This window comes from Sapajus apella, unplaced genomic scaffold (genome assembly GCF_009761245.1).
Source record: "Sapajus apella isolate SASKATOON/1434 unplaced genomic scaffold, GSC_monkey_1.0 scaffold6, whole genome shotgun sequence".
NCBI classification, from domain to species: Eukaryota; Metazoa; Chordata; class Mammalia; order Primates; family Cebidae; genus Sapajus; species Sapajus apella.
In genome coordinates this window covers 5990966-6008455 of record NW_022436946.1, presented here as the reverse complement: position 1 = coordinate 6008455, position 17490 = coordinate 5990966, and the positions used below count along the sequence as shown (strand labels likewise).

Below are 17490 nucleotides of genomic sequence, written 5' to 3'. Positions count from 1 at the left end.
CCACCACTGGGAATGTGTTTGGTCAGATTTGAAGCCAGCACAGCACTGGGTCTCACCCAAGGCCATGTTTAACTCCTAACTGGCTACTGCCTGTGTTTGTTCAAGGCTATAGGGCTCTATAATCAGCAGGTGGTGAAAACAGCCAGGCTTGGGTCCTACTCTTCAGGGTGGCAAATCCCAGGCCCCAGGCAGGTACAGAGATGGCATCTAGGATCCAGGAACTGGAGTCATTAGAAATCTACCTCGTACTCTATTCTATTGAAGCTAAGCTGACACTCAAACCATAAAACAAAGTCCTTCCCACTATTCCCTCCCATTTACCCAGGCAGGTGACACTCTCCCTGTGGCCACCACCACCACAGTCCCACGGGGGTACTGCCAACTTACCACCAATGCTCACTTAATGCCTACGGCATTCAGTCAGCTTTTGATGAATGCTGCCAGGCCTAGGACTCACCCTTCAGGCAGTGGGTTCCCCTCTGGTCCACGTGTCTTTGTCTGGTTTTGGCATCAGGGTCATACTGGCACCATAGAATGAGTTCAAAAGTATTCCCTCCTCCTCTGTTTTTCAGAATAGTTTGAGTAGGATTGGTATTAGTTCCTCTTTAAGTGTTTGGTAGAACTCAGCAGAGAAGCCATTGAATCTTCTGGTCCAGGGCAGGTCTGGAAAGGCTGTCCAAGAGCCAAGGCCTGAAATTGGAGACCCCAAGAGCCCACCTGGTGCTCTAGCCCACTGTAGATGAGCTGGTACCTGAAGTCAGCACATCTTTGAGACTCACCCAGGGTTCATGGCTTACTATCCGGTACTGCTGCTTGTTTCTCAGAGCCCAAGGGCTCTTTAGTCATCAAGAGATGGATCCTGCCAGGACTGGGTCCTTCCCTTCAAGGCAGCAGGTTCCCTTCAGGCCCAGGGTGTGTCTAGATACATTGTCTGGGAGCTAGGACCTGGAATGGGGGCCTCATGACTCTGCCTGTTGCCCTATCCTTTCCTTGCTAAGCTAGTGTCCAAGATGCAAGATGAAGTCCTCTTTTCTCTTTGCTCTCCTCTCCTTAAGCAGAAGAAAGGAGTCACTTTTGTTGCTGCAAGCTGGGCTGTCTGGAGTTGGGGGAGGGGTGGAACAAGCACTTCCTTAGGCGTCCTGACTGGTGTCCCATGTCCACTGGCTCTACGTCCAGCACAGCACTAGTATTTGCCTAGGAATTGCAGTTCTTGTGGCCTAGACTGCATCTCAAGTTTACTTAGGACCTCAGAACATTTTAGCCCTTGATGATGAGGCTTGGCAGAATCAAGCTCTGCCTGCTGAGATGGGCGATTTCCCTCTGGCGAGGACTGGTCTAGATGTTCCCTTCATAGGCAGGCATCAACAGAGTTTAACCTGGTTTTGCTTCCCACTGTGACGGGGCAGCACTGAGTTCACAGCAGGGTCCCACAATCGCTGTGATCTCCCTCCTTCAAGGGCACAGATTCTCTATCCATGCCATGCAGCCCTGGCAGAGGATGGGGGAGGGGTGGCGTCAGCAATTCAAGACTGTCCTTCTCAGCCTCTTCAGTGCCTCCTTCAGCAATTTAAAGTTAAAACCAGGTTCTGTGGCTGCCACCTGATTTTTGCTTCTTATGAAGGCGCTTTTTGTGTGTAGATAGTTGGTAAATTGGTGTTCCTGTGGGGTGGATCAAGGCTCTATTTGGCCATGTGGTTCAGCCCTCTTCCTTGATTTCTACAATTCTATATGAAGTTGGAAACTCTGTTTTGTCTTCTTGCTTGTTAAATTAGAGCCAACACTTGGTATGGCTTTTCTATTTCCTTCCTGGTTGCTATCAGTGTACTCAATTATATAATACTCTCTTCTTTTTAAAACCAGCTAATCTGAATTTTATGCTTTGGTCTGGAAACCTAAAAACAATGTCTTATGTTGATGTAATGCTCCCACCATGCAGAGGCTACCAGCACAGACAGAGGACAGAAATAACGGCCCCTGGTAGTTTTCAAATGGAGAATACACTCACTTATTTCCGTGTTGACATATAAAGTTCATAATAAAGGGAGTGATTGTCTTGCTTTATTCTATGGTCATGCATCACCCAGGGTACTGAGTTTATATCTGGACATCATTATATGAGTTTTTCTAGTAAACACAACTTGCTTTCCCTCTGCGACATGAATTCTATCGCCACATAAAGCACCATGCTGCTGATAAAGTTGTCTTTACTCCTTGCTTCTGATCAATCAGCATACGGCACTCCTTTGCTGACAGTGACTGGTCCAGGAAAAAGCATGTGACACATTTGGAGCAATTGAGATGCAGTGAGACTTTTTCTGGAATTTCTGAGAGATTCCCATTGTTCTGTATGAGACTTGAGGTTGTAGGAAGGTAAGACTGGACTTCTTTAACCATCTTGTTATGCTGAATGAAATGCCTGCCTAAATATAGACCCTTAGAAGAAAATGGAGCCGAGAGACAAGAGAGACAGTAAATCTTGATTCTGGGGGTCTTCTGTGAGCCTCTGTATCAAATCATGCCTTCAATTAATCTTACTCTGGAGATTTAAATTATACAAGCTAGCTTAAACTAGGTTTTCTGCCACATGCAACCAAAATAGTTTTAATTGATTCACATGGTTTAAGAGAGACACTGATAAATTAGAACAAGCCCAGAAAAGAATGGCCAGGGGGTATGATCAGAACTGTGTCAGAAGGGGAGAAATTGAAGGCTGTTTGGTTTGATGAAAGGGGGTCTAGTGTGTATGTGTCCCAGGAGACAAAGAATGTTAATGCTGCGGAGGTGGATACTAAACATAGAGTTATTTTCTAATATGTAAGAGGTTTTCAGTGTAGAGAGTGATTAGATTTGTTCAACTGGGCTCCAGGGAGATAAATTGGAATTAATAATAGGAGATCCTGAAAACAGATTTCAACTAAAAGTGTTTAACTTGTAACAATTTAACCTTTCCGACAAATGGGACCTAATCAAACTCCACAGCTTCTGCACGCAAAAGAAACAGTCATTAGAGTGAATTGGCAACCAACAGATTGGGAAAAAATTTTTGCAGTTTACCCATCTGACAAAGGGCTGATATCCAGAATTTCCAAAGAACTAAAACAGATTTACAAGAAAAAAACAAACAAGCCCATTCAAAAGTGGGCAAAGGATATGAACAGATACTTTACAAAAGAAGACATACATGAGGCCAACAAACATATGAAAAAATGCTCATCATCACTGGTCATTAGAGAAATGCAAATCAAAACTACATTGAGATACCATCTCATGCCAGTTAGAATGGCGATCATTATAAAATCTAGAGACAACAGATGCTGGAGAGGATGTGGAGAAATAGGAACGCTTTTACACTGTTGGTGGGAGTGTAAATTAGTTCAACCATTGTGGAAGACAGTGTGGCGATTCCTCAGGGACCTAGAAATAGAAATTCCATTTGACCCAGCAATCCCATTACTGGGTATATATCCAAAGGATTATAAATTGTCCTACTATAAGGACAAATGCACACGAATGTTCATTGCAGCACTGTTTACAATAGCAAAGACCTGGAACCAACCCAAATGCCCATCGATGATAGACTGGACAGGGAAAATGTGGCACATATACACCATGGAATATTATGCAGCCATCAAAAATGATGAGTTTGTGTCCTCTGTAGGGGCATGGATGAACCTGGAAACCATCATTCTCAGCAAACTGACAGAAGAGCAGAAGATCAAACACTGCATGTTCTCACTCATAGGTGGGTGATGAACAATGAGAACACATGGACACAGGGAGGGGAGCACTACACACTGGGGTCTGTTGGGGGGAAATAGGGAAGGGACAGTGGGGGGTGGTGAGGTGGGGAGAGATAGCAAGGGGAGAGATGCCAGATGTAGGTGATGGGGAGGAAGGCAGCAAATCACACTGCCACCTGTGTACCTATGCAACAATCTTGCATGTTCTTCACATGTACCCCAAAACCTAAAATGCAATAAAATAAATAAATGGAAAAAAAACCAATTTAACCTTTCCTAAAATGGAATAAATTACACAAATAATATGTCTGCTCTGTCTAGAAGGGTTTTAAGTGATGTTTGAGAGATACTACAGAGTGGATTCAAGCAACTCAGTGGATAATGTTTTTGGAACTTCAGTTATTTGAATATGAGCTTCACAATTTTTGCCATATGGTAAAGATACAAGTTGCACCACTTTTAGTTGAATATTTTCTTTGCATCAGCTCCCTTTTATGTCTAAATACGTTTATTTTAAGATGAAACTTTAAATCACTACTATGAATGAAAAACAAGTACCAATGACCAAAAATAAATAAATAAAACAATAAATCGGCCGTGCACGGTGGCTCATGCCTGTAATCCCAACACTTTCGGAGGCAGAGGGGGGAGGATCAAAAGGTCAGGAGATCAAGATCATCCTGTCCGACATAATGAAATCCCGTCTCTACTAAAAATACAAAAATTAGCTGGGCATGGTATTGTGCACCTATAGTCCCAGCTACTTGGGAGGCTGAGGCAGTAGAATCGCTTGAACCTGGGAGGCGGAGGTTGCAGTGAGCTGAGATCATGCCACTGTACTCAGCCTGGTGACAGAGCGAGACTCTGTCTCAAAAACAAAAACAAACAAACAACAAAAAAACCGATGTATTCAGTTCTAAATAGCAGAAGCATACCTGTGATCTAGTTTCGCTTTGTTAAACGAGAAATTAGTAGTTGAAGCTATGATAACACACCGATCATTTCTCTTTCTCTGTTCCAATGGATTGAAAGACAAGTGAATGGGAAATGATCTCACTAAGAAATTCAACATTTTTAATATCATGCCTATGTGCCACCTAAAATCATCAATCTATTCACTCATATTCGAAGCCCACAGTATGAGTGTGAGTCACACTAGTGCTTCCTAATCTTTTCATAGCTTGTCACACACAGAGAACTATATTTGTTGGTACACTGGGGTAAACTAAGGCAGCTGCTCATCATGTGAGATAACTGGCTTAAGGGAGCTAACTCCATCCCAGGCAGCACCCCCAACCCACCTGGGGCAGACGAGATGGACATATTGTCACACCAGTAAATGTCCCAATTAATGTTCCATTCAGAGTTCTTTCTGTGAGTCTATAGTCTTATACTATTAACTCTTTTAAGTTTCTGCTTCGAACACTGTTCTTAATTTCTTTTTGAATATATGTCTGAGAGCTACAGGCTGGCTAACGACCATCTCTGCACCTTCTGGAAACTTGTGAGGTATTTGGTATCTTCCTTTGCACATACAACAGAGGAACAACACTGAAATCAAGTTGCTATGCTACAACAGGAAAACAAATCCCCCTTGCTCCCTGACCACCAAATGAAACCAAAGACAGCTTCTTTTCTTGGATTTATGTTACCCTTTTCTCTAAATGATACACTGGAAAATCTGACTCAGTAAATAAATGTGTATGTGTTTAAAGAAGCCTTCCTTATAATCCTTCTAATCTTACATGTAGAAATGCGTTTTAATTCTGAAAACAATTGGTTCATTCTAAATCAAACAGGCAATCAGGTGAAGCAAAATTGTGTTTAAGAGCAGTAGCTGGGGCTACCTTATTTGGAAGAATTTGGGGTATTGCTTGGGCTCTTTGTAGCGCTTTGACCAGAAAACATCTGATACCAATTTACAGATTCCATGATTCATTAAAGGATTTTGGTTTGTTCCTATTCCTTTAGTCCTCTGTCGTTATCCTAAAGATTTCCCCACAAACAGATTTCAGTATTTTCCTGAATGGAGACATTATTTCTCTGAGTTTATTTGTGTGTGTATGTGCTCTGTGTAGTCTTTTTTTTCTAGTTGTGGTGATTTATGTTACTGGTATGAGTCTTTCAAGTTCCTTTCTTGGGTGGGAGATCATTTTTGGCTTCAAACTAGAATGTCCCAGAATAACTGCTGGTTAAAAGACTCTTTATGTGTTGCAATTTTAAGGAAGTCTCATGGTTGAAGCCGAGATCTATCTATAGGCACCAAATAGAGTAGGAATATTTATATCCCTGATTTCATCTCAAGGATTCCCATTATTTCAAAACGCATTTACCCCAATTCTCCACCCAAGCCTGGAAGAAGCAAAGCAGTGGGTGGCATCTAATGACATTATGGTAAGAGTCAGGATTGTAATTCTCAGTACATTTCAGTCTCCGGGGGACCTTGCTAAAATGCAGACTCTGAGTCCAAAGGTTGGGAAGTGAGCCTGAGCGTTTTTTCTGATGGATTCCCAGATGACACTGGTACCACTGGTCTATATAGCATTTCCCAAATTTGCCTGTAGCCGACTCACCTGGGGTGGTAGTTGTGTATGCAGCTTATCAAATCATTCCCTTAGGAATTCCGATTCAGCAGCCTGAGCTGGGATTTTTAATAACCCTTCTAAGAGCCCCTCTATCCTCTATTTCCAAGCTAGTACTTCAACGGATTTGAAGGTACTCCTTTACTGCTCCAGGCAGTTTCCTCCTTCCTTCTGCTACTTCCCACTCCTCTCCTTTTCTTCCTTCTTTCTTTCCTTGCTCAATATTTGTTGAGCATCTCCTGTGTTAAATGCTGGGACAGCTCTGAATAAAAGCGCTAGTCCTGCCTTGTCTAATAGGGGAAACAGACAATAGCCAAGTAAACAGGAAGATAAACAGGAGAATTACAGTTTGTGATGCCGCTGGTAATTAGCGACTATTTGGGGCTGGTGGCATGGTGGTAAGAATTTACCAAGACGGTTGTAGGTAAAGAAAAGCAGATTTATTAGAGAAAGCATGAAAATATATTGCAAGGGTGCAATGGGCAGGTCAGCAAAAGGGAGCCGATTGCAAAGAGACAAAGGCTTGCCGGGGATTTTATAGAATGTGCTGTGTGCTGAAGAGGGCTTTGTGCAGTACTCACAATGCCAAGGTTGCAGTGAGCCCAACTTGACTTTTTCTATCAGCCAAGCATGGCTAGGTACAAGAAGATCGTGAGTTATTTGCACAGGAGGGCTATGTGTCCTGCACGGTGAAGAAAGGTAGACTCCTAGCTTATCTGCCTTCTCCTTTTGCTTTCTGTAGGTCCTGCCAGCCCAACCCCACCTCCCTAATTAGGACTCCACATGTGACACATGTTTGTTTGTTTTGTTTTTTGGGGTTTTTTGTTCTTTTATCTTTTAATCATTTTATAGCTCCCTACCACAGCTGCCCCCGACCCTTCCCTTTGATGACAATGTTTTCAGGCTTCGGGGAGAACAGAAAACAAAGCTGAGGCCTGGCAGCCCCGCCATGCTGCCAGCTAGAGAGAACAAGTCACAATTATGAATTATCACAACAATTAGCACCTGTACTTGAGGGGCTGCAAATTGAGGAGGCCCCAGCTCCTCATTGTACAGGTGTCTATTTGGCAGTGACCTTGTTCATGAGAGGATGATATTCCTTCAGCCGGAGGGAATTGATGTTGATGAACCTGGTGGCGTCAATTAGCTCATAATCACCCTGAACGCTGGTGCTTACCAGCTTCTAGTTGTAGAAAGTGCAGACTCCCGGCTGAGGATGTACACCTGGCCCTTCAAGATGGACACCTGCACTTTCCCTTCCACTTGCGCCTGGGACTTGGCGATGCAGTGGTGAACAAATTCACACTCAGGGCTGTGCCAGAAACCGGTATAGACCAGCTCAGCAAACTTCAAGCCCAGGCCTCTTTTGATTCTCGGCACTTTCCGGTCCATGGTGAAGGCTTCAATGTCTAAGAGAACTGTGGTAAAGGATGGTGCCTTCTGGGGTCTCGTAGATACCTTGGAGCTTCATTCCAATGAAGCGGCCCTCCACGATGTCAACAAGGCCCACGCCGTGCTTGTCCGCAACTTCGTTCAGGTACATGAAGAGCTCCAAGGAGTTCTGGTGGGTGGTGCCATCCTTGACGTTGGTCACCTTCACAGGGACCCCTTTCTCGAACTTGATCTCGAGAATGTTAGGCATGTTGGGGGCTTTGACTGGGTCCTGGGTCTTCGTGTAGAGACCTGGAGGCGCTTGGTTCCTGGGGTTCTCCAGGATTCCAGCCTCCTAGCTGATGTGCATGGGGTTCTCGTCCATGCGCCACAGGTTCCTGGGAGGGGGATGGGAATCCCGTGTTGCTTTGCCTATTCCATCAGGTCATTGCAGACCTCGAATCGGTTGTAGGACTGGGGCATCCTCCAGGAAGCAATGACCTTTATCTGGGGGGCCAGCAAGTATTAGGTGAGCTCAAGCCAGATCCTATCGTTCCCCTTTCCCGTGGCGTCATGGGACACATACTTGGCCCCCTCCCGCTGGGCGATTTCCACTTGTTTGTGGGCGATGCAGGGCCTGGCTTCGAGACAGGTGCCCAGGAGGTAGCGGTCCTCACCCAGTACGCTGGACGGGCCGGCCGGCCAGATGAACACCTCCTCAAGCTCCCTGCTGACATCCCCAGTGAACACCTTTTTGGCCCCAAGCTTTAGTACCTTCTTCCTTGCCTCCTCGACGTCTTCCTTCTGGCCAATGTTGGCCAGGTAGGCAGTGACGTTATAGCCTTGTTCCTTCAGCCACACGAGGTTGCAGGAGGTGTCCAGGCCGCCACTGAGGGCCAAAACCACAGAGCCTTTGCTGGACATAGCATCTGGGATTGGAGGCGCGAGGTCCCGGCACCGGGAACCTGTCTTCACGGTGCAGTGAACCACTCGGCCCAGCCAGCGGTGGCAGGCAACAGAGCAGGGCGTAATACATGTTAAGAAGGAAACAAATACAGTGATGTGCTATAGAGGGATAGGGAGGAGGGCTGAAACTAAACCAGCATCATCAAGGGAGCTTTTCAAGAAAGATAGTTAAGCTGAAATTCGTATCCAATACTCCAGCCTAAGCAACACTACTTGTGGAATGTGCCCTGTGTTTGGGAGACCTGCGGCCTTCATTCATGCTGTTTCTTTCACTATTAGTCCTCACTGACTCTATTTGCAATTACTTAAGGGCCAACCTAAACGCCATCACTTTCACCCAGGTTTCCAGGCTTATGTGAAATCTCTTCCCACTGAGCTCCCTGAGCCTCTGGTATACTTCTGTTCCTGTCTAGAACATTCTGCCTTAAATTGCAGTTGCTTTGTGATATGGCTGCATTTTGTGAGCACACAGTCTTTATTTACCCACACTATCTCAAACTATTCAATAATATTGGTAGGTGATATTATTATCTCCATATTATAGATAAAGGAACTGACATTTGGGGAAGCTGAGTAACTTACCTGGAACTACAGAATAAAGTGACAGAGCCCAGATTCAAGCCATGACCTCCCAGTTGATGTGTTTTATGTCCCAATGTAGGCCTTAAGCAACATGGGGAAGTATTATATCTTTGTATCCTTAAGTTAAAAAAAAAATCAAGCTTCAGAAGAGGACCTGCATCTGTGTATCATAATGGAGAAAAAAACAAAACAAGAAAACAGAATTCCCCTCCCATCTTGCATAAGTTTCCCAGGGCTGCTATTACAAAGTACTCCCTACTGAGTGGCTTAAACACCAGAAATGTAAGGTCTTGCAGTTCTGGAGGCTTCATGTGTCAAATCAAGACATCAGCGGCTCCATGCTCCCTCTGCGGACACTGGAGAATCGTGTGTTCCAGGTATCTCTCCTGGCTTCTTGTAGTTCCTTAGCTTCTGGCAGCCTCACTCCGGCTTCACTGGCAATTTCTACATGTGAGTCTCTGTATTCATATTTCCTCTTTTTATAAATTTATCAGTCATATTGGATTAGGGGTCCACCCTATAGACTTTATCTTAACTAATCACATCTGCAATAACCCCATTTCCAAATAAGGTCACATTCTGAGGAGCTGGGGGTAGGACTTCAGCTCATGGATTTTGAGAAATTCAATCTCTTACATTCCACTGTGTAGCTTCCATCACAATTCTTATCAGGAAACCTAATGTAGTTTTTCTATTTGCCTTTTTCTAAAGGCAACATGCAAAGGGGTCAAATGATCAATTTGGACAAGTTCAGGGGCTCAGTTCAAAATAATGGCCTCCACAATTTTTAACAAAAGTGAATAAACAAATAGTATATATCTGTACAAGGAAATATTACTCACAAATGGGTACACTTTTCCATATAATTTATTGAGTTTTTATGATGTATAAGCACTCTGCCAAATGCCTTAAACATGTGATCACGGCAACTTAAGTAAGCACAGCTAGCTTTGTTATACAGGTGGCGAAGCTGAGTTTTGGAGAAGTTCAGTAACACATACAGGGTTACCAAAATTGAAGCTGGTTTTATTTCTATCTTCAGTAGATTCTTCAGATAATCGTGAAAGCAAGAGAGGTCACCTGCACAACGTGAAAAGCTTGGTTTTCTTAAAGTTGTCATAACCTGTCATTCTGTTTGTCCCTCGCTAAAAAGTGAGGCCATTACTGTGTATAACATTGCACTATAGTGGCAGATAACATGACTGGTGAACTGTCAGAGCTTTGTTTTCTAAGAAATTCATCAACGGAGATGTTTACTATCATCAGCCTATCATCAGGAGTATGTAGGATGTTTACTATCATCAGGAATGTATATAGCTCCTGTTTGAATTCAAGAAATACAGTGTAGTGATTGAGCATTCTTATTTTTGTTATCACTCTAGACTTAAGTTTAATTTGATGATACTTTTCATAATTTACTAAAGCTTAATTTGATATATTAATTTGATAATAAAAGACTTTGCGAAAGTTATTTCGAAATGGGATAAACTTTGTAAGTTTCACTAAGTTGCAGTAAAAAATGAAATATTATTATCAATAAATATTGCCATCAAGAAAGAGGAAGGGCTGATAATTTAGGAAGGTCTCAATGAGAAGGGTCCCAGACACAGTATTTCAAAATGTAAAATGTGTTAGAATGTTACAAAGTCAAAAATTTAAATATAAAGTTCAACCAATCACAAGGCATAGGTCACATGAATGTTAAGAATATTGAATTGGCTGAGCGTGGCTTTTGCTTAATAGATTGCAAAATTCCTGGGGACAGGGATTCTCCCATCTGAGATTCTCCCATCTGACTCGTCTTTGTATCCCCAACAGTGTCCAGGACATTGCATAGAACAGGTTTTAACACATTAAATTAAATAATTTTTTTAAAGTGGCTTGTCTTTTTGACAGAGACAAGAAGCATTTAAAGTTAAATGCAAGGAGTTAAAGAAAGATGGGTAATGTTTTATCATGTGCCAGAAACGGTTTGAAGTTCAATGAGAGAATGAGACAGATTCTATTATCTCCATTTTAGAGATAATAGAACTGAACGATTAAAGAGCTCACACAACTAGAAAGCGGGAGCAGTAGGAATCCACACCTGGGCTGTTGACATTTACAGTTCACATTCTCAACCACTGCACTATAGTAGCAGATAACATGACAGGTGAACAGCCAGAGCTTTGTTTTCTAAGAAATTCATCAACAGAGATGTTTACTATCATCAGCCTATCATCAGGAGTGTATAGGATGTTTACAATCATCAGGAGTGTACAGTTCCTGTTCTAATTCAAGAAATACAGTGTAGGGATTAAACACTCCGATTTTTGCCATTACTCTAGACCTAAGTTTAAACTCTGATTTTGACACAGGTTAGCTGTATAACCTTGTGTTTGTCATTAAACTTCTCCAAAACTCAGCCTCACCACCTGTGTAATAAGGTTAGTTATTCCTACTTCATTGAGTTGTTGTGATCACATGTTTAAAGCATTTGGCAGAGTGCTTGGTATGTAATAAAAACTCAATAAATTATATGTAAAAAGTGTACTTATTTTGTGAGTAATATTTCATTGTATGGATATACACAATTTCTTTATTCACTTTTGTTAAACAAAAATCGTGGAGGCCATTAATTTGGATTGAGCTCCTGAACTCATTAATTTGGACTGAGACTCCAATAGACCAGATCAAACCAAAATGGAGTCACTCATGCTGAATGCTACATAATCAAGCTGAAACTGTAAGGAAGCAGACAGATCCCAAAACAAACCAGTTTTCCTGAAAACAGGAGATTCCAGTCTAGCTGAGCCAGCATATAAGGAAATTCCCTCTGCTTTAATTCTTACCAAAAATAGATTAGTTTTTTTTTCTTTTTTGTTTTCTTATTCTTACCTTGTAACCCCCACTGTGGCTCAGTGGAGCTCTTATTCTATTTCATGGAATGAAGACTGCCCTGATTCATAAATCATGAATAAAAGCCATTTAGATCTATACATATGTTATAATGTTGTCTTTTGACACTGTTGATGTATATTTGGGTTGTTTCCAGATTTTGACTATTACCCATAAAGCTACTATGAACATCCTTGTATAAGTTTGTACAGATGTATGCCTTAATTTTTCCTGGATAAATACCTAGTGTGGAATGGGAGACATATGTTTAGTTTTTAGGAAACTAACAAAGTGTTTACCAAAGTGGTGGTACTATTGTACATTCCCACTGGCAGTGTCTGAGGGTTCTAGTTCTTCAACGTCCATGTCAACACTTGGTGTGGTCAGTTTTCTTTATTTATTTACTCACTTATTTACAGAAATTTTGATCGTGAATTAAAAAATTCCTAAAATGTATTCTCTTGACAATTTTTAAGGGTACTGTCCGATAGTGACACATATATACTCATTGTGAAACACATCTCCAGAGCCTCTTCATCTTGTAAATCTAAACCTTTATATATATTAAATAACAGCTTCCATTTTGTTCCCTCTCCCCCAACCCCTGCCCTACAAATCATCATTCTCCTTTCTGTCTGTATGAATTAATTTTTCCTTCCTTCCTTCCTTCTTTCCTTCCTTCCTTCCTTTTTTTTTCTCTCTCTCTCTTTCTCTTTCTCTTTTTCTCTCTTCCTCTCCCCTCCTCTTCCCTTGTTTCCCCTCCCCTCCCCTCCCCTCCCCTCCCCTTTCTCTTTCTTTTGTGAGAAAGTCTCACTCTGTCACCCAGGCTTGAGTGTAGTGGTGCAATCTCTGCCTCTTGGGTTCAAACAATTCTCCCACCTCAGCCTCCTGGATAGCCGGGATTACAGGTGTCTGCCACCATACCCGACTAATTTTTGTACTTTTAGTAGAGACAGGGTTTCCTCATGTTGGTCAGGCTGTTCTGAAACTCCTGACCTCAGGTGATTCAATTGCCTTGGCCTCCCAAAGTGCTGGGATTACAGGTGTCAGCCTGAATTTGAATACTTTAGATACCTCATGTAGGTGGAATCATGCAGTATTTGTTCTTTTGTGACTGGCTTATTTCACTTAGGGTAATATACTCAAGCTTCATCCATGTTTTAACATCTGTCAGAATTTCCTTGTTAAGGCATCATATTCCATTGTATGTATATTCCACATTTTGTTTATTCATTCATGTGCCAATGGACATTTGGGTTCTTTCAACCTTTTGGCTTGAAGAACCTGAGGTAGTGGTCATACTTATTATTGAGTATGATGAATTATGATGCTGTGAATCTGGGTGGGTGTGTAAATGTTTTTGAGACTCTGCTTTCTTTCCCTTCTTTTTTGGATAAAAATCTCATTCCATCACCCATGCCGGAGTGGTGCACTGGCACAATCTCAGCTCACTGCAAACTCTGCCTCCCAGGTTCAAGCAATTCTCCTGCCTCAGCCTCCCAAGTAGCTGGGACTACAGGTGTAGGCCACCATACCCGGCTAATGTTTTGTATTTTTAATAGAGATGGTGTTTCACCGTGTTAGCCAGGATGATCTCAATCTCCTGACCTCGTGATATGCCTGCCTCAGCCTCCCAAAGTGCTAGGATTACAGGCATGAGCCACCATGCCCAGCCTCTGTTTTCAATTCTTTTGGATACATACACAGTAGTGGGTTTGCTGCATCACACAATAGTTCTATTTTTATTTGTTTTAGTAACAACTATACTGTTTTCCAAAGCACTATTTTACAACCATACTAACAATGCACAAGGGTTTCACCTTTTCCACACCCCTGCCAACACCTGTTATTTTCTGTTTTTCTTATAGTAGCCATCCTAAAAACTGTGAGGTGATATCACATTGTGTTTTAATTTGCATTTCTCTGACAATTATTGATATTAAGCATCTTTTCATGTGCTTATTGCCCATGTGTATATGATCTTTAGAGAAATTTTACCCATTTGTTAATTGGGTTATTTAATGGTATCATTGTTAAATTGTAGAAGTTCTTTACATATTTTAGATATTAGCACCTTATCAGACATACACGTTTTGCAAATATTTTCTCACGCTCCATAGGTTGTCTTTTCCTTCTGTTATGTCTTTTTTTCTTTTCCTTTTCTTTCTTTCTTTCTTTTTTTTTTTTTTTTTTCTTTTTTGACCAAGTTCTCACTCTGTTTCCCAGGCTGGAGTGCAGTGGCACAATCATGGTTCACTGCAGAGTCGAACTCCTGGGCTCATAGGATCCCCTTGCCTCATCCCAAAATTCTGGGATTACAAGAGTGAGCCACTGTGCCCAGCCTTGACTGTGTCTTTTAATGAACAAAAATCTTTAAGTCTGATTTATTCTTATTTGTTTTGCTTTTGTTGCTTGTGCTTTGGATGTCAAAATGATTTCATATCAGAGAAATCATTACCAACCCCAATGCCATAACACAGTTTCTCTGTGTCTTCTCCTAGGAATTTTATAGGTTTAGGTATTACATTTAGGTTTGAATGCATTTTTAGTTAATTTTTGTATATGGGATAAGATAAGAATCCAACTTTTTTTTTGGAGACAGGGTCTTACTCTGTTGTCCAGGCTGGAATGTAGTGACATGATCATAGCTCACTGGGGCCTTGAATTCCTGAGCTCAAGGAATCTTCCCATCTCAACCTCCCAAGTAGCTGAAACTATGGGTATGAGCCACCAAGCCCAAACTTTTATTACTTCTTTTATTTATTTTTAATTGCACTGCTAAAACCTCCAATACTATGTTGAATGGAAGTGACAAGAGCAAGCATCCTTGTCTTCCTGTTGATCTTAGAGGAAAAGCTTTCAGTCTTTCACCCTTGAGTAGGATATTAATGATGAAATTTTCATATCTGGCCTTTGTTATATTGAGGTAGTTTCCTTTATTCCTGGTTCGATGAGTGTTTTTATCATGAAAGGGTGTCAATTTTGCCAAATGGGGTTTTGTGTTTTTTTTTTTTTGCATCAATTGAGATAATCATGTGTTTTTATCCTTCATTCCATTAATGAGTTATATTACATTTATGGATTATCATATATTGAACCATAGTATATTCTAGAAATAATTACACCCTTTGTTCATGGTGCATTATCCTTTTAATAAGCTATTGAATTCAGTGTGCTAATATTTTGTTAAGGGTTGTTGCATTAATATTCACCAGGGATACTGGTCTTTAGTTTTCTTATGTTGTCTTTACCTATCTTTGGAATCGGGGTAATAATACTGGCCTCATAAAATGAGCTTGGATGTGTTTCTTCTATTTAAATTTTTAAAATAAAAGTTGGAGCAGGATTGTTGTTGATTATTCTTCAAATGTTTGGTAAAATTCTTCGGTGAAGTCATCTGATCCTGGGCTTTTCCTTATTGGGAGTGCTGTGGGTTTTTTGGTTTTCATTTTTGTTTTTGAGAGAGTCTCACTCTGACACTTAGGTTGGAGTGCAGTGATGCAATCTCAGCTCACTGCAACCTCTGCCTCCTGGGTTCAAGTGATTCTTGTGCTTCAGCCTCCCAATTAGCTGGGATTACAGGTGCACACCACCAAGCACAGCTAATTTTTCCATTTTTAGTAGAGATGGGGTTTCACCATGTCGGCCAGGTTGGTCTCAAACTCCTAGAGTCAAGTGATCTGCCCACCTTGGCCTCCCAAAGTGCTGGGATTACAGGCATGAGCCACTGACCCCAAATGTTTCTTTTTTAAAGAAATATTTTAATTCTTGTCCTTAGAAACTATAAAGACTGTATATGATTTGAAAGTGAGACTGTACCAAGCCATGGCCAAAGAAGAATTATCCACTCTATGCCTTCTCTCGTCTGGTCCCTCAGAAATATCAGCTATGATTGCTGGCTTATGTTATTTGTATCTAAGTATTAACCATAGTTTACTTCCTTCCCACATAAATTCTAGACCTCTTTTTCATATACTGATGTGCCACATCTCTCAGGCTGGGTAGGAATACCGATGTTCTGTGCCATGCTGACTTTTGACTGGCATATCCATTTTAGCTAGGATTTCAAGACATTGTGTCACCTCTTATAGAAAAACTCTTTTACTTTCATGATCATACCCCGATAATCATCTTCCTAATTAGCCCTTTAGTACTATACATTATTTACCTAACATTAACAATTAAATTAACCCATCTAAGCACGCATTTGCTATACCTCACTTTCCCTTGATTGCTATATCTCATTTGTGGGTAGAGAAAATGTTGCAACATTAGATTTTTTCCCCCAACTATTAAATCACAGGGTCTTGGCCCACTTGCCCAAGTAACTACACATGATTCAGAGATCTTTCAAAAACCAAACTGCTAGATATTTTGGACTCATGTCTTACAAACTGATGAAGCACCTGCAATACGGGTCTCCAAAACATGGCTTCTGCTTTCTTTTCTTGCCATCTAATCTTTTGTCTTTATCTGATACTCTAACCTGGATAGCCTCAAGCCAGAGGATCTGTTGGGAGGTTTTTAATTACTGATTCAACCTCCTCACTAGTTATTGGTCTGTTCAGATTTTCTTTTTCTTCATGATTCAGTCTTGGCAGGTTGTGTGCTTCTAGGAATATTTCCATTTCTTCTGGGTTATCCAATTTATTGGCATACAGTTGTTTATAGTATTCACTTGGTCTTAGTCTGTCTTTTGTGGCTATAATAGAACACCAGAGGCTGGGTCATTTCTAAAGAAAAGAAGTTTCATAGCTCATGGCTAAAGAAAAGAAGCTCATGGCTTTGGAGATAGGGAAGTCCAAGATGGTGGCCACATCTGGTGAGGACCTTGAGCTGCTGCATAGCATGGCAGATAAAGGGAAGGGGAAGAAAGCAATGTGCACAGAGACAAGTACAAGGGGCTGGGCTGGCTTTGTATCTACTTGCTTTTGAGGTAACTAACCAAGTTTCTAGAGAACAGCATTAATCCATTCATGTGGGTGCCACCCCTGTAACCTAAAGCCATCTGAGTAGGCCCCACCTCTTAACACTGTGCATTAAGGAATTAAGGTTCCAACACATGAACTCTTGGGGGACACAGTCAAACCACAGCACTCTTATAATCACTTTTATTTCTGTGGCATCAGTTGTAATGTTTACTGTTTTACTTCTGATTTTAGTTGTTTGAGTCTTCTTTTTTTCCTTAGTTAATCTAGGTAAGCGTTTCTCAATTTTATTAATCTTTTCAGCTCTTAGCTTCGTTGATCTTAGCTTCGTTGATTTTAAAAATTATTTTTCTATTCTCAATTTTATTTATCTCTGCTCTAATCTTTATTATTATTTCCCTAAGATGTAAATTTTATGCTAATTCCTTTTTATTTTTATTTTTC

General features: G+C 41.3%; 1 pseudogene; it reads right to left on the bottom strand.

The window, feature by feature from the left end:
- Window positions 1-7382: 7382 nt before the first annotated feature.
- LOC116549004 lies at window positions 7383-8617 on the bottom strand (annotated as a pseudogene).
- Between the last annotated feature and the right edge of the window lie 8873 nt (window positions 8618-17490).